Source organism: Podarcis melisellensis (genome assembly GCF_964234715.1).
Source record: "Podarcis melisellensis genome assembly, chromosome: 3".
NCBI classification, from domain to species: Eukaryota; Metazoa; Chordata; class Lepidosauria; order Squamata; family Lacertidae; genus Podarcis; species Podarcis melisellensis.
In genome coordinates, this window is record NC_138530.1 from 6,612,644 (window position 1) to 6,634,703 (window position 22,060).

The window sequence follows — 22,060 nt, forward strand, 5'->3', positions numbered from 1 at the left end:
AAAACCAGATCTCCTTACCAATTTCTAGACAATAAGCATTTTGCTTAGCATGCTTGTTTTTGTGTTGCATGTAGTTTTATGTACATTTTATGACCCCATTCTCCCCAAGCAACCACATAAATTAATGACTTGATCCCATCATTCCAAAAATATAAACAAGAAGAACAACAAATCTAAAAAAAACCCAGCACTCCAAAAATGTGTGGAGAAACCTGTTAGTAGAAACATTTTTAAAATTGTTTTGATCAGTTTTACTCTGCTTTTTAAGCCAAAAGGCTCCCAGACTGGCTTATGTACAAAAACCAAACATGGCACACAAGCGGAAAAGGACAGGAAGGGAAGAGAAGAGGAAAACAAAAACATTAACTCCTTACCAGTTTCTAGACAATCATGGCCCACTGGTCCAGTTCAGGGCCAGGAGGTGCCTGATTCAGCTTCGACTCCAGCAAAAGCAGATGCCTTGAGCCCTGCTTCCTATCTCTCCCCAAGAGGCAGTCTGCTGGAGCGGTCCATTAGGAGCTCCATCTTTCCTGCACTCCTTGCATCAAAGGATCATCTAGGATGGTTGCTGCAGAACTGCATGGCTCTTTTCTTTTGAATGGTGTGTGGAGCAGTGGGTTTTAGGGACTGGAAGATGTGGCAGGATTTCTCTCTTGCACTGGCTGTCTAGGGTTGTTGCAAATGGAGAGGCTGCAATACTCACCTAGAGCAGTGTTTCCCAAACTTTTTTGGGCAACGGCACACCTGTTTACTGAAAAAAAATCTCACGGCACACCACCATTAAAGCCCCGCCCCGTGACGTCAGCGCGCAGCGTCACGCCGGGAGGGACGCACGAAAGTGAAAGTTTTTTCCCTCCCCCTTGCCGGGGAACCTCCAAGCTTTGGGGGTGGGAGGAGGCAGCAGAGCGAGGGACTGAGGGACGGCGGCAACTGAGGCGGCGGCGGCTGTTGTGGTGGTGGCGGCGATAGCGGGCGGAGGAGGGGGCGGCGGCGGGGCTTGAGGAGCCGTCGCCGGGAGTTGCTGCTGCTGTTGTTGCTGCTGCTGCCCGGACATGCCGGCCTCCTCCTCCTCCGCTGTCTCGCGCTCCTCCCTTTTGCACGCGCTGCCCCGCCGCTCGGCACCACCACCGCGGAGCCGCCCCCGGCTCGACGCGGATCCTCGCCGCCGCCGCCTCTCACCGCCCGACTCGCCCGCCTCCCTCCCACGGCACACCAGCCAATGTCTGACGGCACAGTAGTGTGCCGCGGAACACCGGTTGGGAAACACTGACCTAGAGGACAGATTTAAGCACCTGGAGCAGTTTAATGACAAACCTGGATCTGGCTCAAGATCAGGGAGACCCACAAACCAATGACCAGGAGGGAGAAAGTTTCAAGGTTGACCCTTTCAAGCTGCCATGCTCTGTCAGTCCTGAAATGTGAAGATGCTTGAGGTTGGTTTCTGAGCTCCAAAGCAGGCTCTCTCTTCCCATCAGATACACTCACCTTTCCCCTGCCACCTTTCACTTGCAGTAGACCACAAGGTGAGCAACAGATTCTGCCCCCATTGCCCTTTACCCTCTACATCAGTGGTTCTCAAAGGATGTGTTGTGTCACACTGGTGTGTCAGGAAAGGATGGCATGTGTGGCCAGCAGATTCAAGGACAATCAAAGAAACATTTAGACATTTCAGTGTAGTATAGTATCAAAAAGGCTCCTTTGCAGGTTCGTATGCAGCTTCTTTGTTTCATATTTTTGGGGTGTTCCATGATCCTATTATAAAGTAGTTATGTTTTGTGTTATAAATCAAGCACTCCAAGGAGTCGTTTGCTTTCCTATGTATTTCTTATCAATAAAATAAATTCAGTGTGGCGTAAGCCAACTTTTATTCTGGAAATGGCCTGGAATAGAGGAGACTTAGAGGAGATGTGATAGCATTCTTCAAATATCTCAAGGGCTGTCACATGGAAGAGGGAAGAAGCTTGTTTTCTCCTGCCTTGGAGGTCAGGACTCTAACCAATTGATTCAAGTTACAAGAAAGGAGATTCTGGATAAACATATGGAAAAACCATCTGACAGGGCCAGGGCTGTCTATACCGGGGGGTGCAAGGGGTGCAGGGCTGAAGCCGCCTAAGCTCTTAACTATCTACCTGTTACAAAATAAGAAATAATTTTGATCAAGCTAGACAAACAAAATACATGTATACCTAGGTATTATCAAAATGTATACCTACTGTTTCACTAAAGTACTTTTGACTTTGTGCTCAAAGCCGCGTCGTGCCAACAGCAGCACTTGTCATTCACAATGGCGCGTTTTAATTTCATCACTTCCAGTTCAAATTTGTTTAGAGAAATCGTTTAAAAAATAATGTTTATTGTCGTTAATTGTCGGCATTTTCGTTGACTAACTACTTCGTACTGGCGTTTTCCAGCACGTGATTTTAATTTTCCATTTCCGCAAAAATGTGCCTAGAGCACATGCTATGAATTTCACAAGCTGCATCCCCCCAATTAACGGTGAATGTTAAGCAAGAAACACATTTTATGACAAATGCTAAGCGAGAAACGCTGGGCAAGTCCGTGGGCCAGGAGGTTGTAGGCAGGCAAAGGGCGGCGGCGGGGCGTGGTCGGCCTCATTCAATGCCGCAGAGGTTAATTTGGGGGCTAAACTAAATTTGGGGGTGCTGGGTGAATCTTTGCACCCCGGTGGCGCATATGCGAAAGATGGCTCTGGTAAGAGCTGTTCAACTGTAGACTTTTCGTCCTTGAAGATTTTGAAGCACAGTTTGGATGGCCATCTGTCATGGATGCTTTAGCTGAGATTCCTGCATTGCAGGGATTGGAGAAAGTGAACCATGAGGTCCCTTCCAACTCTATCATTCTATGATACTAAGACGACTTGTTCCCCCTGAATAATGTGATCTGCGATTAAATACATGTGGAAATATGAGTGCTGCTTTTCAGCTGAGGGACCTGATCCTGTTGTTGAGGAGCAGGGGAAGCAGTGCCATTTTTCTGGAAAGGAGCAGATGAGGTTCCTTCCTCCACCAGGAATAGCTCTTGCTGGGATACAGCAGATGACGTGGCTTTCCTGCTGGGAAGGTGCAGCCAAGATGTCCTTTTCTCAGGAACTCTTCCTGATTTTAAGCAAGAGGAGATGCCATTGCAATCTGTTTTAGCACCTGCTGTTCTTGTACTGAAAGAGTCACAAGGCCTGGAAGTACATCAAGTATATATGCTTCTAGTCTTAATTAAACTGTTGCAGTCGACATTATTCAAACCCCATTGCAAATCAGGTTTACTCTCAAGATTTAAGGACTTTCAGCTGTTTGCAATGTGCAAATCAAGCAAAAGCAATTGAAACAGCTCAACACAACAGATGCTTCAAATGGTTTCCCCCCATTCAACTGAAAATGCCTGAGTTGCCTTTTGTTTCCCTCTTCCCTCCCTGTTCTTTCCTCCTTGTGTGCCATTTCTTTAAAAAAAGAGATTACAAATACACCACTTGGTGAGCCTTTCCCCCTGAAAAACAGGGTATAAATTATATAAATAATTTAATAATAAATAAGGTTTCTACTAACAGGTGTCTTGTCGCATCTTTTGATTTTGCTGACTAACTAAGAGAATACAGTGGTATCTCAGGTTAAGTACTTAAATCGTTCCGGAGGTCCGTTCTTAACCTGAAACTCTTCTTAACCTGAAGCACCACTTTAGCTAATGGGGCCTCCTGCTGCCGCTGCGCCACCGGAGCACGATTTCTGTTCTTATCCTGAAGCAAAGTTCTTAACCTGAGGTACTATTTCTGGGTTTGCGGAGTCTGTAACCTGAAGCTTATGTAACCTGAAGTGTATGTAACCCCAGGTACCACTGTAGATACTTGGGCCCCTTTCTCATTTCTGCATTTTTATTTTTATTTTACATCTGTTGTTCTTGTTTGTGTTTCTTTATTGTGAATGATGGAACAAAACCATTAATTTAAATTTTTTGTGGGGGGAATCACAAAATACGGGAGGAGCACATAAAAATACAAGCATCACAGAAACAAGCATATTAAGCAAAAAGGAATCCAAAACTGCAGACCAGAAGAAAAGCAAATGGAAAAGTTTTTTTCTTTGTAGGTACAGTGGTACCTTGGTTCCAAAATGCCTTTGTACTCAAACAACTTGGAACCCAAGTGCCTTGGTTTTGGAACGCTTTGGTTTTGGAATGGACTTCCTGAACAAATTAAGTTTGAGAACCAAAGTACCACTGTACTGCAATTGTGGTTGCATCAGACTGCATTAAAGCAAATCTCCTAAACAACATTCTGCTTCCTTTCCATCCAGGCACCATGAATGTGGCAGCTGATTCTGTGAGATGACGGGAAATCTGTTAATTGATATGGAATGGGAAAAACCACACCCGAAGTACAGCACACGTTGTGATTGTTTGAGAAAGGATGTTCTTCAGGTAAATCCTAGGAAGTTCTCCAAGATGAATAAATTGCCAAGGATGAGTTAAGAAAAAATGGGCCTGGATAGTTCAAATACTGACAATTGCAGGAAATACCTGTTTGCAGCATTTCCCACTCAGATGCACATATGTGTGTTTCAGCATCTTTTTGGCACTTACTCTATAAGTAAAGAGAACCTCCTTGCTTCATCCAACTGTTGGGATACTGCCAGGGAGACAAAGGCCATCACTGCCTCCACGTCGACTCCGGATGTCCATTGATCTCCCGTAGATACAGTATCAATCAATTAGTGACATGAGCTCCAGATATAGCTTGCCACATTCCAGAGCTGATGCACACTTTATCAGCAGAGTTCGCACAGCAGGAGATGCACGCAGGAGAGCATATTCACAAGTTTATTCAGCGTTGGTCAGAACAAAGAAAAAAACACGACTGCCTGCTTCAATGTCTCTGGCACAGAGGCATCATGATTAATGAGCTGCCGAGATAAGAAGTCTTTGAAGGCATAAAGGCTCAAGGCTCAAGTCAATAGCTGAGATGGATCTTTTACAATCCTCAGACGCTGCTCCGTGTTCACCAAAGCTAAATGGCCACAACTATCAGACCTGGGCAAGGTACTGTGAGGGCCAGATGAGAAAGCTTGGAGTGTGGAATACCATTTCTGAGGACCCCCCAGCCCCTATGACAGATGAATGGAGGGCACAGGATTCAAGAGCCATGGTGATAATTTTGCTCTCAGTAGCTCCTGAAGAGTTAATCACCCTGGCTGGCAAGGCCAGTGCCCGTGAGATGTGGGACGGGCTTAGAGCCTGTAATCTCTGACAAGAAGCTGGGTCTGTGTTGCTTTATTTCAGAAAGCTGCACAGGAAGCGTTTGGAGCCAGGGGAAGACCTTAGAGCCCACATTTTACATTTGCAGCATCTCAGACAGGAATTGACTCAGAGAGGTTTCAATATGCCTGAGTCACTGTTTGCAATTCTCATCCTGGACTCCCTTGCCATGGCAAGTTCAGATGGCGACCCTCCCTGCACAGGACCTCACTGCTACAAAGGTCTTGGTGACTTTGCAAAATGAATATGATAGGAGAAATGCAGCTGAGTCGGCTTGTGCGTTTCAGGGGCAGCAATGTGGGACAGCATTCCAGCCTCCAGGGGGAGCCAAAGCGTTGGCAGCTGTGAAGTGCTGGAACTGTGGGACCCAAGGTCACACTCAGAAGTTTTGTCCAAAGACTCGAAATAAACAAAGGAATAAGCCAGCAGATGGCCAGAGGTGGGGGGGGGGTGGAAAGCCAAGGCTTTGTTTGCTGGCACTGCTTCTCCAAAAGCCGAAGGCAAGTTTGATGGCCAGGAGCAGGGGGGCAAGCAGCAAAAGCCCACGCCGGTGGAAAACAAGGTTTTGCTTGCTGGAAAAGCTGCTCCAAAGGCCAAGGCCAGATTTATTGTAGATTCTGGATGCACCCGCCATTTGGCAAAAGATAAGCATCTGTTTATCTCCTTCACACCTCAAGACGGAGAGATCCACCAGGCAGATGGAATGATGTTGCGAATCGCAGGAGAAGGGACTGTGAGAATGGCAAGTCTGCACACAACCATCAAAGATGTACTTTATGTTCCAGGTGCTGCAGACAATTTTCTCAGTGTCCCACAGCTGACTGGGCGTGGCTTTGAGATTTCCTTCAAGAGGAGCGTCTGTGTCATCAGGAAAGGCAAAGAGGACATTTTGCATGCAAAGTTTATGGGTGGCTTATTCTGTATAACTTATGATGACAATGGTGTTGCTGTGTCTAATGTTGATTCTTGTTGTGTTCCACAAACTAACAAAGTTCTTCATGCAGGATGCATTCATGAAGCACATCAAAGATTTTGTGACATGTCTTGGAAGGCGCTGGCCAAGATGCCTGAGTTGGTTCAGGGTTTGAACATCAAACCCTGTAAGTTTCACATGAAATGTGTATCTTGTGCAGAGAACAAGGTGAAGGTTGCTCCAAAAGGCAAGGAGTCCAGCAGGCAGGCTTCCAAACCCTACCAGCTAGTTCACTCAGACCTGGTTGGTCCACTTACGCCCTGTTTGGGTGGAGCAAGGTACTTCATGGTTCTAATTGATTCTTTTCCCTGGTACATTCATGTGTTTATGCTTGAGCAGAAATCGCAAGCATTTCCTAGATTCAAGGCATTCTGTGCTTGGCTGGAGAATGTTCACAGTAGATGTATTGGCTGTCTCTTTACCGATCGAGGCGGGGAATTCACTTCTCAGCAGTTTGAAGCTTTCCTGACTGAGAAGGGAATCCAGCATGACTTGTCAACGCCTAGATCGCCATGGATGAATGGACTTGCAGAGCGAGCAAATCAGACTTTGCTTCAAGGCCTGAAAACCTTGTTGCATGATGCCAATCTCCCTGAGAAGTTTTGGGGGGAGGCTCTGTCCACGTTTGTTTACACTTATAATCACAGATTGTCATCACATATTGGTTGTACTCCCTATGAGAAGATGTTTGGTAAGAAATCTTACGTCAAACACATGAGAATCTTTGGTTCTGACATGTGGGTACACACCCCACAAAGCAACAAGCTTGGGAAGCGTGGGCACATGGTTTGTTAATGGATTCTAAGTCCATTAAGTTCACAAAGAGTATTGAGTACAATCCTAAGTGGGGGGGAAATGTGGAAATTTTCCAAAGTTACCCAGAGGAGGATGTAGGTGATGTGAAAAAGCAGATGGTGTTGAGGCAGAAGAGGAAGCTGAGGATGAGGATGATGATGATGATCAGAGTTCGGATTCCAGTTCAGTGGGCGGCGCTGCTGCTGGTGTCAGTGACAGTGATGACACAGCAGACTACAAGAGCGCAAAGGCCTCAGTCAGACCATCTGATGCGTCTGACAATGAACTGGAAGAACCACTGTTCACCATTGGTCACTTTTCTCCTAAGAAGGAGGAGGTGAGTCCAGAAGACTTGCGTCTAGTACGCAGATCTGAAAGAGCGACGAAGGGCAAACCTCCAAAGAGATTTGCTGATGAGTTTGCTAAGACAGCAACTGCTGTTCTTAGTGGCTCAGAGAAGGTGTGGGAACCTTCAAGCTTCAAAGAGGTTCAGGAGTTAACCTCTAAAGATGCTGAGCCTTGGCTTAATGCCATGAAGGCTGAAGTTCATTCCTTGAATAGGAACCAAACTGCTGTTCTTAGTGGCTCAGAGAAGGTGTGGGAACCTTCAAGCTTCAAAGAGGTTCAGGAGTTAACCTCTAAAGATGCTGAGCCTTGGCTTAATGCCATGAAGGCTGAAGTTCATTCCTTGAATAGGAACCAGGAATGAGACTAGTTGGCAGCAAATGGGTCTTCAAGGCCAAGACAGACCAGAATGGCAAGGTTGTCAGACACAAAGCCAGATTGGTTGCCAGAGGTTTTTCACAGGTACCAGGACAGGATTACCACGAGACCTACTCACCCACCGTCAAATATGAGAGCATTCGGCTAATGCTCAAGATTGCTGCAGAGGAGAAACTGCATGTTTCCCATCATGACATTAATACAGCTTTTTTGTACTGGGTTTTGGGGGAGGAGCTGTTTATGCTTCCACCTGATGGAATGCAGATACAGAAGGGAATGGTCTGTAAACTGCAGAAATCCTTATATGGTCTCAAGCAGAGTGCAAGGTGTTGGAACAAAAAACTCACTGAGACATTGCTTTCTCTAGGTTTTCATCATGGCAAAGCTGATCCATGTGTGTTTGTCAAGGAGGAGGGGCAAAACAAACTGTATTGTTTATGTTTTGTTGATGATCTTCTGATGTTTTGGAAGAATCAGGCTTTGTACCAAAGCACCCTAGCTCAGCTGAAGGAGCACTTTGACATGAAGGATCTTGGTGAGGTATCCAACTATCTTTCTCTGCAGGTGGAGAGGGACCAAGCAGGTAATTTTCTGGTACACCAAGCACAGAAAATTGCTGATGTATTAACCAGGTTGAATTTGGTTGATGCAAACCCAGCAGACACACCGATGGTGACAGGTTATCAGGTAGATAGTACCGCTGAAGCGTTTTCTGACACTACGCTGAACAGCTGCATTCTAGGCAAGTTTAATTTCATTGCTAGATGCTCAAGACCTGACATAGCTGTATGCACTAACCTGCTTAGCAGACATGCTAACAATCCTACTGTTCAGGATTGGAAAGCTCTGAAGCGCATAGCCCGCTATTTGAAAGGGACTTTGCACTACAAGCTGAGGTTCACCAGTCAGAAGACTGGAGGTCTTGAAATCTTTGAGGGATGCTAGTTTTGGAAGTGACACCACAGATGTTACAAGCACTTCTGGAGTATGCCACATGTACAACCACTGTCTGTTTGACTGGTTGTGCAAGAAGCAGGTGACAGTAAGCCTAAGTTCCTGTGAAGCAGAACTCAATGCTCTGTCATTTTCACTCATGGATTGTGAATGGTTGATGCAACTGTTTAAGGACATCAGAGTTTCTGTGAAATGTCCTATACAAGTGTATCAAGACAATAGATCCTGTTTGGCTTTGCTGAACTCAGAGAGTTGCAAGCAAAGAACCAAGTACTTGCAGATTAAGCTACATCGTGCAAGAGAGTGTATTCAGAAAGGACTCATTCAGGTGTCCTACATGCCAGGAAATGAAATTCCTGCTGATCTGTTGTCTAAGGTTGTTAACAGAGAACAACTTAAGGTTTATGTACAGAGGTTGCAATTGGGTTGAACCACAGGTACTACAGGTTACACGGAAAGGGGGAGGATGTTAGGATATTTCCATTCCACCTTAAAAGGGAGCAGGATGTTTGTGGGTCACAGCCTGCGTATTTCCTGTTCACAGGATGTTTCTGTTGTGTCTTTGCTTTCATTTCTCTGTCTGTGCCTGAGACATTGAAGCAGGCAGTCATGTTTTCTTTGTTCTGACCAACGCTGAATAAAGTTGTAAATAATGCTCTCCTGCGAATTCTGCTGATAGAGCGTACATCAGCTCTGGAATGTGGCAAGCTATTTCCGACAGCTCGTGTCGCTAATTGAATGATACTGCGTGTCTACGGGAGATCGATGGATCGTCCGGAATCGACGTGGGGCCTTGATGGCCGAGGTCTCCCTGGCAGTATCCCAACACCAAATTCCTTCTGCCTTAGAGTGCCATCCCTTTGGCAGAGATCTCAGAAGAAACTGCAGCCATGAGGTTCCTTTACCTGAGCTTTGCTCTGGTCTTCATCCTCTTCCACGTTGTTGCAGGTAAGAGAGCAGCTCAAGCTCAGTGGGGGAGCATCTGCTGCTAATGCAGAAGGTCTCAGGTTGAGTCCCAGGTATTTCCCTGGTCGGAAACACTTAAGACCTTCTGCCTGTCAGTGTAGACAGCTATGAGTTTGATGGAGCAACAGTCCGACTTGGCAGCTTCCTATCCTATCCAGCTGCTTAAAAAGGGGTGGGGAGGAAAGTATTTAAAACCTATTTAATAATGAAATTGAATTTAAATACATGACTTTTGCAAAAAGCAGCAATGTTCAGGATGCAGCCTTAGCGGCCAGGAAAGTTCCATGATGGTCATTTATATTGCTTGGAAAAGTTTGGAAAGTTAGTTCCCATGATCCCCAAGTCCTTCCTAATTCCAGAGGTCCTGGATCTATGAAAAGTAAAAATCTGATGAAGGATTCCATTGTGGACCTAGCCCAGCAAGTTTCTTTGTTAAAGAATGCCCACAGTTGCCACCTCAGGACCCCATGAGTATAGCCAATGAAGAGATGGTGCCCACTGGGCAAATGGGTGCGCCTTACCCCCTCCTCATCTGGCTGGTAGTCAGGAAAGACAATAGCCAGCACAGTTGGGTGTGAGCTGAGCAAGACACATTGGCAACACTAGTGGGGAGATTCCAGAAAATACCATTCTCAGAGAGGGCGCAAATGGCAAGGGATTTCTGAAGCTCAGAGCAGCTGTATTTCTGATTAGCAGATGTTGAAAACAAAGGGGAAACTTCAGTAGAATGGAATCAAGTCTGACTCAGTCGCCAGTTATGTGGGTCTGTGGGTGCATTATCTGCTATTTTTTCTCGCCAGGGGGAGTTGTATGTGAACTATTAGGAGGAACTTGTCAATTCCCAGCAAATAAAAAATGTGCCATTGGAGAAATTCCTGAGGTCTTCTGTGGCAGGAACGAAACCTGCTGCTGGGGTAAGTGATATCCATTGAGTTGTTTTCTTTTCGTAAAAGAGATAAATATGCAGTAAATAAATATATATGAAAAGGTAAAGGTAAAGGACCACTGACAGTTAATTCCAGTCACGAACAACTCTGGGATTGGGCGCTCAGCTCACTTTACTGGTCGAGGGAGCACTCGTCTGTCTGCAGACAGTATTTCCAGGTCATGTGGCAAGCATGACTAAGCCGATTCTGGCAAAACCAGAGCAGTGCACAGAAACACTGTTTACCTTCCTGCTGCAGCAGTACCTATTTATCTACTTGCACTTTGACATGCTTTTGAACTGCTAGGTTGGCAGAAGCTGGGACCGAGCAAAGGGAGCTCACCCCATCATGGGGATTTGAACCGCGACCTTCCGATCAGCAAGCCCAAGAAGCTCATGGTTTACACCACAGCATGACCCGCATCCCCATATATAAACAAGATCCCTCCCAAATCAAGCATTCTATGTAAAATTGATGATGTCAGTCAAATCAGGAATTCCCATGCCTGACAAACCAAATCTGTAAAACTCCACCATGAGCTCTCCAGCTGGCCTCAGGTAAACCAGGCTTTCACACTCAGCCTCAATCTCCCCATCGGTATCATGGGATATACTAATACTGACTTGCTGTTACAGAAGGCTTTGAATATTTATTTACTCATTGGAGCTCAAGGTGCCTTCTGTGGTTTTTCCTAATGTAATCCTCATAACAACCCTGCGAGGCCTAAGGCCACTCTGTGAGCCTCATGATGAGGCTCGATTTGAAGGCTGGTCTCCCATTTCCTGGTCCAGGACCTCAGGCTCTTTGAAGTCCTTTCAAATAATGACAATTTAATTCCCTCTCTTTTGCACAGCTCCATTGTGTAGAGCCCGGCTAGGATTTTGCCAGTCCCCAATCACAGAGAACTGTACCTTTGGAGAGGTTCCAAACGTTTCCTGTGGTCCTAATGAACGCTGCTGTAATTGTAAGTGATACCCATGACTTGGTGGTCCCACTCGTGCAAATGTTTGCTCATTTTTAATCCTGTTTTCCTGATCTACACTCTACATCTTCACTGGAGAAATCAGGGCTTTGCTTGTGCTAAAGGAAAGAATCACTGATCAGTTTCTGTATCAGAGTAGCTGATAATAGGCTCAAGGCATATTAATTCTATTTTAGAATTAAAAAGTTGGATTCAGTTTTGATGCAGCACTTCTAGGTTCTGCATCTTCTTTTAAGCATTAGAGCCTCAAGGTTTTCATCTGTGCACAGGGAATTCTGATGCCACAGATGTTCATATGGGTGCAAACTGTGCAGGGTGCACTTCCCATGGGCAATAAAAACTGGTGGCTCTGATCTAACTTTCCAAAATGTTAAGACAACCCTCAGTAAATGAGGATGAGCCAGCAGTCTGCTGCTGCTGAAAGAACGCATATGTGATTTGGCAACAAAGAGTCCCACTTCATTCTGCACTCACCAGACCTCAGCTGAAGTACCAAAATACACCACAATTTCCAGTAGAACCAGAGCTAGAAACCTTCAGATCCACACAATGAAACCTTCAGATCCACACAATGGTGATACAGTGGAACCTCGGGTTAAGAACTGCAACCAGAGGCTGGAGATGAGAAATAATTTAATAGATCTATGCTAGCCTGTGATGAAGTCCTCAAAGTCAGTGGCTGCCAGTGGCCCATCCTGACATCCAGGATGGGCCAGGAGATGTCGGCATTGATCTTGCAAATTCCTCTGAGAGCTCTTCTGGGGCTGGGCCTGCATGTCCTCTTCCTTTCTGCTACAGATTCCTTAAATGTTCCATTGAGTCCTTCCAACACTACAATTCTATGATCCTCCCTCATCTCCTGAAGGTGAGCAATCTGACTCCAGGCTCCTGAAAATGCAATCGATTACAGATTTCCTTCTTTCTTTTATTCAGGACAAAAATCAATGTAAGAGGAAATAGGGGGTTCTGCCAGGAGGAACTCACCAAACACTGCCCATCTGGTCTAACTCTTCCTGCTTACTGTGGCTTCAATGTACAATGATGTGCCCTTGAGTGACATCAGTGAGCAGCCCACATCCATCAGTGTTAACGCCTGATGGCTACGCTGATTCTTCTGGATCTTTGCTTGTGGAAGTGGGTCTGATCAATCCATTTGTGAAAGCAGGCAATGAAATAAAGATCAGTCTGTTCAGATGATCATCTAATTAAACGCATATTAACCTGCAAATCTAAAATTGTATTTTTTCCCCCATTTTTAAAAAATGCATTTATCACTAAATATGACCCTCCTGCGGTGGAAGTGCATCATATCTGTCCAAGATCCCTCTTCACTGAATTTCTCATCCCCGAGTCCCAGGAGGAGATATCTACTTTGAATGCTTTTCATGCACCCAGGCAGAGCTTGGGTTTTGCTGCCCAGATGGTTATGTGAACATGGGTGGGATAGGCTGAACTCAACCCAGACTGGAGCCATGACCTAACTAGAGCTGATTATTAAGGAGCCACTGCCTTGTGGGTGCCCATAGGTCACTGAGAGTGGTATTTAATGCTGCTGAATACACATCCGGTTTATTGATTTCTATGGGTGTACTCTTAGCAGGACTCGGAATTTTCTGAAGGGGTGTTTTCTGGAATTTTGAGAATGAAAGAAGGAACTCAGGGAAGGTGCCAGGGAGGAGGTGGGACTGAAGAGTCGGGAAGAGCTATTGCTGCCTAGTGATCAAGATCCCAGATTCAATCATTGATCTATTTCTTTTCAACTTTAATTTACATACATTAATTCACAACATAGGTAAAGGTAAAGGTACCCCTGCCCGTACGGGCCAGTCTTGACAGACTCTGGGGTTGTGCGCCCATCTCACTTAAGAGGCCAGGGGCCAGCGCTGTCCGGAGACACTTCCGGGTCACATGGCCAGTGTGACATCGCTGCTCTGGCGAGCCAGAGCTGCACACGGAAACGCCGTTTACCTTCCCGCTGGTAAGCGGTCCCTATTTATCTACTTGCACCCGGAGGTGCTTTCGAACTGCTAGGTTGGCAGGCGCTGGGACCGAGCAGCAGGAGCGCACCCCGCAGCAGGGATTCGAACCACCGACCTTTCGATCAGCAAGTCCTAGGCGCTGAGGCTTTAACCCACAGCGCCACCTGTGTCCCCTGAATTCACAACATAGCCAAGTATATTTGCAGATGCCAATTAAAATAAAATACAAGCAGAAAAGGATATCTGAAGTTCAACACATAGGAACACATATCCATGCCACTTTCAATTTGTTTGTTTAGACATTTCTCTCCCAAGTCCTCAAGGAACTCAAGGCGATGTACATCATTTTCTCCCATGAGCCCATGTCTCCCAGGTCTTAGACGAATACCACGCTGGTGCCGTTGCCCTTAGTTCCTTAGTCACCACTACCTAAAAGGCCCTCTGCCTGCTTCCCTGTAACCTCGCCTCTCCCAATGAAGGAAATGCCAGAAGGTCCTTTGAGTTGGACCTCCGTTTCCAGGCCGAATGATGAGGGTAGATATGCTCCTTCAGGTATACTTCCACAATGGGATCATTGACTGGTTAGGAAGACTCCAGGAAGGAGATAGAAATCAGCAGTGGAAAGGAGAAACAATGTTAGGATGTAGCACCCTGCTTGTGGTTAACGCTTAGCTGGAATGAAATATTCAACGCAGCAACAGAGAAATTAAAATAATAATTTATTTGTCAGACAAATAAATGAGAGGCTCAGTGGTATATGGTTACCAAGCTCTGGCCTGCCTCCTGCCATTATGGCCAGCACTTATATTCCCTTAATCCAGCCCCCTTTGCTCCTCCTGGGGCTGCCTCTGTTCAATCAGCCTGGTTGGATTTCCTATTGGCTGATTGCTATAACTAATCACAAAAAGATACACCCATTTCCTTCTATCCTTATAAGGGAGACAAAGAGCTATATATTTGACATATAAGTAATAATATATCTTACATGGAATCTTAATTACCAGCTCACCTCTTGCCCTATTGCCTTCTAAAACAAATGGTTAATCTTACATTTTTATCTTCAAGGATCTTGAGTTAATCATCATTGAAAGATCTCCTTCATTTGAGGGTCTTTTAAACAAATGCCTGACAACTATATATCAGAAGTGTTCGATGGCGTCTCCTGTCTGGCAAGGGGGGCTAGGCTCATTTGCCCCTCTGGTCTCCTATTGCAATATGACTCTATGAATCTAGCATTTCTTAAATCCTTTGCATAATTACATTTAAGCCAATATATTTAAGCTATTATATTTCATACATTATCATAGGTAGCCTTTTAAAAGAATAAAGCTTCTCAAAGTAAAAAGGAAGGAACTCAGTAAAAAACAGCTTTTAAAAAGAAACCTCTTCTGTGTACACCCCTCCTTTCACCCCTCTTTCCAGCCTAAAAATAAAGTAAAAAGAAGCTTCTTCTCCAGCCAAGTCAGTTGTCTTTTTCACTGCTCTTGGCCTTTCAACCTTAGGAAGAAGATATGGCTCATTTTACTGGGAGGCACATTGGTATTATTTTACTATTTACCCATTCTTAATTGTGTTTTTTCAGCCTTGGGGCAGCATATGTAATTTCCCATCAATGGGGCCCTCTTGTCTTAGGAGAAAACCTCTTGCCAAGGTTTTTTCTGCCTGGCATGAAACCTTTGAAAATCTAAGCCCATTTAATTTAGGAACCTGATCAAGATATAAGCCAATATAAGTCTTGATTAAAAATGCAGTCTATATTCAGATGCCACATTCCCCCCTTTCAAGCTCAAGGACCTTGCTTACCAAGCGTCCTTGATAGCTTGATCTTCATCATATTCCTGAGGTAAAGCTCTGTATAGGGCCATGATATGAGGTAGAGTTTCATTCGAAATCATCTTGCTAATTGTACTTCTAAAACATGAGATGATACATGGCACCATACATAAAACCATTATTACTACCGTCAAGAAAAACAAGCAAGACAATAATATCCCTTTGAGTCCCGCAACATTAGGTAACCAATTGGTGAGCCATCCCATATCCCATCCTTCCCATGTTTATACTTGGACATGTGCTATATTCTCCATCTTTGTAGCCAACACACGGATTGCCTCACCATTATCAGAAATGTTAAAGCAACAGGCATTCCCTGTCAAGTTCAAGACTCCACATAGGCCTCCCTGCCTGGCAAGTACATAATCCATTCCCATTTTCAGCTGCATAATGGCGGCTCTACTTTCATCCAACTGTTGTGCAATAAGTCTCAAACTCTGGGCCGTTGCATTGGTTACAAGTTCCACTACTGCTTGCAATCGAATTATTCTGTTTAGTTTATAAATAGGATCCCGTGCCCCTTGTATGAGCTCACCAGGATTCCAGGAGGCAGGATCATAATAGGCTATAATGCGCTCTGGTGGCCAATCATCAGTACCGCTCCAACTTTGGGTACTTCCTCCTGCTATACGAGAAATATCAGCATTCCTTCGTGTTCGCTTAGCTGAACTAGTGGGCATAATCCACATTGGTGGTAATACCCATCCCAGGAAACAAGTCCCACTCCATTTGGAAGGGAGTTTCTTGTATGCCCATTCTCCACATATCCACCACAACCATCGGGTCTGAGGTTTTTGGTACGTGGAGTACAGAAGGCGAAAATATCAAAAGAGGTAGAGAGTTCACAGTGCAGTATGTTAGATTGCCTTTTTCTGTCACAGTTATGTTCCACACCACTTTCCATGCATAAATAAAAGGAGGTGCACAGGGCAAGGTATTCCGAGTTCGATACGTAGTACCGTTTGCCCAGGTTTGACTATTCTTAATATAATCCCAAGTATAGTGGCAATGAGAAGAGCCTATCATGGTAGGGTCAGCTGCATCTGATGATTTATGCACACAGATTTCCCCTTGCACAGGTATAACTCGTATTGGTTTAGTTGAGTTCCAACCGGGGAAATTCTGTACTTCTGTTTGGTGTGGCATTTCGCTTACCATACCAATGGCACTTAATGGTATTGGTAATAAGGGCATACCTCCCTCTGAATCATCTGGCCCAAGAGAGCAAACAAGGCAATTAGTCCTATTTGCAACATTGGCTATCATCTCAGCTAAGCCTACCCACATATTGTGGTCATGGCGGAATCCATATTTAGCAAATTTGGTCAGATTCATGGACCCTTCCCCTTCCCAAGGGATCAGGATTAATAATAAAATCATGTTGATGTCTAGCATATGCATTCCTTCCACAAAAGATTACCTTATTGTGATAGCAAATAATTATTAGTCCCAATATAATTCCCCCAGTGACAGAAATGGGGAACCACCAAGACCGAAACATATATCCCGAGGATCCCCAATGAGTAATATCACTTATAATTGTTCCACAAGGGGGCAGTCAATCAATTGTATAAGAGAATCTTCCCGTTCACAATTGCTGGTTTAGACGCTCCTCAAGCTTCAGGCGTGCGCAGGTCAGCCAGCTTCCAGGTTGTGGCTGCAGCAGGCCGGTCGTCAAATGTTGCCCGTGACCTAACCCGCTCCCGGTAGGGCTAGATACAGGGGTTTTTGGAGAGAGTCAGTTTTAAAGGATTAGAGGGGTCACCTTTGCATGTCCAACTGCCTTCAGACTTCTTTAAACGAGAGTGATGAATCCAGGGGGTCACCTCAGCTACCTTCACCGCTGTTAGAATAGAGAGCAGGACGGTGTAAGGTCCACGCCACTTAGGTGCAAGTGGATCACGTTTCCACTCTTTCACCCATATGCTATGCCAGTCTGGAGCTGATGAATCGGCTTGGCAATGCTGCACGGCGTGTGCTTGAGGGCCCACCTGTTAAGATAAAAAAAACAAACAAACACGGGAGAGAGACAAAAACACGGGAGAGATTGCACTTGTCCCTGTGTCACATGGTCTCCTATTTGTTTGAGGTCAGTTGGAATATCCTGAACAAAGGAGGGCGGCCTCCCATACAGGAGCTCAAAAGGTGACAACTTAAGTCTTTTTGTGGGTGCGCACCGAACACGAAACAGTGTTATGGGTCAGCAAGCACATGGGGATATTAAAGCAGCCTGTGCTTTTCCTTTGCAGGCTTGGCACAGCCCGGCCTGGTCCCTGGGGTGCAGGGCCGTAAGAGATGGAGGCAGGCTGGGCCCTCTCCCTCCTGGGTGAAGCACCTGCCGGAAGCCTCGTGGCAATCATCCCCCCCCCCGGGGGCACACGCAACAGACACTGGGGCCAACGGAGCGTGGTGGGTTAGGGTGGCAAATGCCTCTCTGAGCTCCGCAGAAAAGCTGAACTTGCACCAGAGCCGCCTCTGACCCACATAATGGGCTATTGCCAGCTTGTATTTTAGGGAGCTGGTTTCTTGTTTTCAGCCTTGCAGCAGCAGTACCCGACTGCACACACTTAATGTGATCTCACAACAATCCTAGGAGGTAGGCCATGGTTATTCCCATTGTAGAAGAGAGGAGAAACGGAGTGATATAATGCCAGCAGTAGTATAAATATGTCCCCATACATGCACCATACAAATAAAGAGTGGACACATAGTCCTACAGATACAACCGGCCCTTTGAGGGTGACCAAACTGTTGATGCGGCCCCCGATGAATTTGAGTTTGACACCCCTGCTTTAGACATATTAGTGGGCTTCTGGCATGCCCTGCAGATGCCTTGCACAAGCGTCTGGCGGTAGGTAGTAAGCCTGGCCAGGTGAATTGCATTGTTTGGATCCCAATTAGGATCTTCCAAGGGAAAGTTGTCCTGGAGATGATGGTCAATATTATAAATATTTCCCACTCTGGCCTGCTCACGCAAATATATCTGTGCCTTTTCAATTATGTCTCTCCTTTCCTCAGTGGTGAAAAGAGTATTCAGGAGCTGGCGACAATCTGTCCAAATAGGACTATTACTATTGAGGTCACCAAGTCCATCATAGCCTGAGGTTTTTCTGCGAAAGATGGGGTGTTTTCCAATTCATCAGATCTGTAGTTGTGAATGGAATACATTGCAGGGTCGAAGTTCGAGGTGGCCGTGGTCCAGGTTGCCCATTAACCAGCACAGGCTCCTCAAGTGCATCAAATACTCTTCTAAGAGGGGCTACTATGTGACCTTTTTCTTCACTTTGCTCTAGGGGCCTCAAATCATAGGGGATGGTATTTGTCCCAAGGCGTTCTTTTAGCAGCTTTATACGCCTGGCTGTATTGCTTGCTGACCGATTAAGGTCTCCCTGTAACTTCTGTAATAATTCTCTAGGACTTGGATGTACAGGGGTTTGGGGTAGGCAATCAGTTGTTCCACTAAAAGAGACTGTAGATGGAGTTCTACTGGGACTCACAGGTGGAATAACCACTTCTGCTTGGGCTTCATTATAGGACTCCAATGCCTCCTGAAGATATTTATCATAATCTATCAAGGAATCAAGCTCTGTGACTCCACCCCCATTATTCATTCCAGTTTCTTGCCTTGGGGTTACAACTGGTGGAGTGTTTGGATTAGGCTCCCTTCGTTGTGGAGCATAGGGTGGAGGTGGAAGCACCTCTTCCTCTGGTCCCTCAAAATGGGTTTGAGTTTATTTGGCAAGATTCCTTTCCTAGCTTCGGCTTTTACAGCCAATAATTTGCATCGTTGGACTTTGCATTCCCTTATCCATGGAGGATTTTTTTTTTTTTTTTTTAATGTGCTCAGCCAGGAATCTATATATGAAAATTGTTCTGGGCACCCTCCAGTTTCTTTGGTGATGTTAGACCAAAGTTTGCTTACTAAATTTATATCAAAGGTTCCCTGGGATGGCCATCCAGTACTTTGTTTTGGCTACCCTAATTCACATAACGTTCTCAAGCGCTCTGGCGTCATTTTGACTCCATATGCCCCTGAGAAGGCTTTCTTAAAATTATTTAACATACATTCAAGAGGTGTATTTCCCCCTTTGAACCCCCAACTCCCATTGTATGGCCCTGTGAAGTATCCACTCAGTCACTCACACACACGCCTTACTGGGAAACGAAGTAGTACTCACTCCACACTTAGGTCAGCTACACATTGTACTTTCTCACACATGCAATGCACTAGATACTTCAACCACACTCTACCTCCCAATCTTCCCTTTGCCCTACACCAGATCACCATCTGATGTACCCAGCCACCTAGCGTACTCAGTTCCCCTTTACTGAGACGCAGAAGTTTGATCAGGACTTCTCTTCCTCCCAATTAATTGGAGGGCCAAAACCCCTTAGTGCACTTACCCTTAGCTGGTTGCCTGTTTATTTCTCTGGTCCCCCCCGGTCCGTCGCCGTCAGTGGGCAGGGTATCAGACAGACGAGACTTCTGCGTTCCCCCTGGAAAAATTTACCAGTGCGCGCTGGGAAGCAGTTTAGAGATCCTCTCTCTTGTACCCTGTCCAATAGGGCGAAGGGGCTGCGTTCCAGCAGACCACTTATCCGAGTCGCAGGCACCATAAAATGTAGCACCCTGCTTGTGGTTAACGCTTAGCTGGAATGAAATATTCAACGCAGCAACAGAGAAATTAAAATAATAATTTATTTGTCAGACAAATAAATGAGAGGCTCAGTGGTATATGGTTACCAAGCTCTGGCCTGCCTCCTGCCATTATGGCCAGCACTTATATTCCCTTAATCCAGCCCCCTTTGCTCCTCCTGGGGCTGCCTCTGTTCAATCAGCCTGGTTGGATTTCCTATTGGCTGATTGCTATAACTAATCACAAAAAGATACACCCATTTCCTTCTATCCTTATAAGGGAGACAAAGAGCTATATATTTGACATATAAGTAATAATATATCTTACATGGAATCTTAATTACCAGCTCACCTCTTGCCCTATTGCCTTCTAAAACAAATGGTTAATCTTACATTTTTATCTTCAAGGATCTTGAGTTAATCATCATTGAAAGATCTCCTTCATTTGAGGGTCTTTTAAACAAATGCCTGACAACTATATATCAGAAGTGTTCGATGGCGTCTCCTGTCTGGCAAGGGGGGCTAGGCTCATTTGCCCCTCTGGTCTCCTATTGCAATATGACTCTATGAATCTAGCATTTCTTAAATCCTTTGCATAATTACATTTAAGCCAATATATTTAAGCTATTATATTTCATACATTATCATAGGTAGCCTTTTAAAAGAATAAAGCTTCTCAAAGTAAAAAGGAAGGAACTCAGTAAAAAACAGCTTTTAAAAAGAAACCTCTTCTGTGTACACCCCTCCTTTCACCCCTCTTTCCAGCCTAAAAATAAAGTAAAAAGAAGCTTCTTCTCCAGCCAAGTCAGTTGTCTTTTTCACTGCTCTTGGCCTTTCAACCTTAGGAAGAAGATATGGCTCATTTTACTGGGAGGCACATTGGTATTATTTTACTATTTACCCATTCTTAATTGTGTTTTTTCAGCCTTGGGGCAGCATATGTAATTTCCCATCAATGGGGCCCTCTTGTCTTAGGAGAAAACCTCTTGCCAAGGTTTTTTCTGCCTGGCATGAAACCTTTGAAAATCTAAGCCCATTTAATTTAGGAACCTGATCAAGATATAAGCCAATATAAGTCTTGATTAAAAATGCAGTCTATATTCAGATGCCACAAGGAAACCAGGTTGGGGCAGGGGGCGCTGAAATGGACTGAGGAAAGGGTCTTGGGGGGGGGGAGGTAGTGTCAGTGGCTACCATGAGTGGGCTCAGCTCATACTCATGCAGCTTATAATTTCCTCCCCCTTTCCCTTTGGCTTCAACCCATGCAGAATAAACCAGGGCTTGTGGGAATTGCAGTTCATGGATGATGGGAATTGTAGTCCAGCAACAATCGGAGGGTCACAAATCCACTATGCCTAATGTCAAGTCAAGATTGCTTATTCATCAACAGTCCTGATTCAACTGGGACATCCCGGAATTTCAGAAGCTATCCCAGTTTCTGATTGGATGTCCCAGTTTTTGTCCTGAGCTCCCTCGCCAGTCAGCTGGCTCTTGTGAGAGCTCAGCACCCAAATACAAATGTCTTTGGGGTGGGGGGGGGGAGGCAGCTGTGCTTTAGTCCATGGAAGAGGAGGAGGAGGGGAGCTGCTGGTGATGCAGGTCAGGCTGCCCCCCCCGGACCCAGTTGCCATGCTTCCTCTGCCCAATGCTCCCTCCACTGGAGGAAGAGGAGACAACAACAACAGGGGGCGGAAGAGGGGAAGCCCCAGCTCATTTGCCTGAGTATGGCACTGTAAGACGCACACCCCAAGTTTAATTGGCAGATTATCTAACAATCCATCCATGTTCCCTGTGCTAATGTTTGGTTGTCTGCCCAAAATTTCAGTAAAATGGGCAAGCCTCCAATGTGTCATAGCTTAGAAACACTGAACAGAACAGAAACCTGGATTCCAGAAACGACTGAAGCAACCGTTTGCCAAATTTACTTCCGGATCTTCTGTTATGGTTCCTGGTGCACAGAGATATCGGAGGACAGCCAATGCTAGCCCTGCTCAAGATATTCTATAAATTGGGCAAAGTTGGTATTGCTTC

General features: G+C 45.4%; 1 protein-coding gene and 1 long non-coding RNA gene across 2 annotated transcripts in view; one reads left to right on the top strand and one right to left on the bottom strand.

The window, feature by feature from the left end:
* LOC309366097 overlaps positions 1 to 22,060 on the top strand; it is a 419,038-nt gene that overhangs the window by 84,738 nt on the left and 312,240 nt on the right. The window lies entirely within an intron of this gene.
* Positions 1 to 22,060, bottom strand: part of LOC309365822 (uncharacterized protein) — a 137,949-nt gene that overhangs the window by 63,534 nt on the left and 52,355 nt on the right. The window lies entirely within an intron of this gene.